This window comes from Gadus chalcogrammus, chromosome 7, assembly GCF_026213295.1.
Source record: "Gadus chalcogrammus isolate NIFS_2021 chromosome 7, NIFS_Gcha_1.0, whole genome shotgun sequence".
Classification (NCBI taxonomy): domain Eukaryota; kingdom Metazoa; phylum Chordata; class Actinopteri; order Gadiformes; family Gadidae; genus Gadus; species Gadus chalcogrammus.
The window spans coordinates 10,276,211-10,278,042 of NC_079418.1; positions in this window are offsets into that span (position 1 = coordinate 10,276,211).

Genomic DNA, 1,832 nt, shown 5'->3' on the forward strand with positions numbered 1-1,832 from the left:
ACTGTCTCTCGTTCTACCCTGCCCTGTTTTAAGCACACAAAGAAAACAACACATCAAGGCATTTGAGGTAGCCTACACAGTGCATGGATGTGCCCAAAGTCAGAGTGTGAAAGCTGAAACCTATGGCAAGCCGAATTGTCATTTGGAACTAAGTTTGACTATCCGGAATTAACATTGTAGATATCAACAACTTCTTTCTGATTAGTCGTAATTACATTTTGAATAGTTGGAATTTTCATTCAAGATATCTGTAACGTCATTTTGCCTAACAAAACTCAAATTGAAGATATCTGTAATTCGATTTTGACTAGGCGGAATGAAAGTTACAGATATCTACAATTTTAGATATTTCTAATCAAAATTCCTTTCAAGATATCTATAACTTGATAATAGATAGCTACAATTAAATTATGACTATCCCTAACTCCAGTTTGAGATATCTACAACGCAGTGGCGGCTGCTGGTCTTTTAAAGAGGGGAAGCTCATTTTTGGCCTACATCAAAATAGTTGTCAATTTATTTATACCTCAATTCGGCCCTCCGTTCCTTTTCAAGAAAATGCTAGCTGGCTAGTTCACTCCGACCTAGCCAACAGTATAAATGAACGAACTAACGAAACGATATTAATCTCGGAACAAGGAAATGCGGAAAGTATGTTAAACTGAAACAAGGAAATACAATAAATGTGTTTTATTCACAGTGTAAGAAATTAATAATGGAAGCAATTTCGCCAAGCAAATACCAAGAAATGTGTTGCAGTTTGTCATGAGACTTTACTTGCAAAATCCGCGATGGGACTGAACTCAGATAGTGAAGTGACTGTGTATATCTCAAAATAGCTGTCAATCAAAAAGTGATTCAGACTTTCGACTGATCCTCCAATCATAACGCGGAAGCCCAGCGTCCAGGCTAGCACAGGCCAGCCCACTGCTCCATCCACCCCCAGAGACGCTGAGCGTCCGGGGGCGGGACAAATCTGGGCATTTATCCAATGACCGTCGAGTTTCGAGGCAATGAAAAAAACTGTTCCATGCAGTCTCATTGAAGTGAATGGACGCTCGGCTTCTACGGTCTAATGCATTGACATTACGGGAATGTATGAGAAGTTAACAAAATCGAGTCAGTCTTGGATAAGATTCTTATCGAACTCGTCTTCGACATGAACGTATTTTAACGAATTTGTAGTCAATGAAATGTTAACACAACAATACATATTTGACAATTTAATGTTCGAAATTTTAGGGGAAGCTGAGCTTCCCTTGCAGTCTTAGAGAAATCGCCACTGCTACAACGTCATTTTGACTAGTCGTAACTCCAGTTAGAGATAGCCTATCTACAAGGTAATTTCGCCTAGTCAAGACTTAATTTAAGATATCTGAAAAGGGACATGTAGATATCTTGAATTGAGGTGAATTAAAGATATCTTGAACTGGAATCATGACTAGTCAGAATCAAATAGATATCTCAAGTAGATATCTCAAACTGGAATTACAGATATCTACAATTCAGTTGCAGATATCCGTAATTCACAAAGTGGATATCCGTAACTGAATTCTAGATATCTGCAATGAGTAATCCCATAGACATGAATGGCGAAAATGACGTCATTTCTCCTAGGAGGATTGTAGTTGCCGATATCCGAAATGTTAGTTTTGACTAGGCGAAACTGAATTGCAGATATCTGCAACACATATCCAGTCTAGCGAATTTATGTCAAATCGGCTTGCCATAGAAACCTCAGAGAACTGCGTGTCCGTGAGGGTGGAGCCAGGGGTTAGAGGCGGAGCCAGGTGACGTCATGATGAGGAAACGAAAAAGAGCTTTTATTTTGA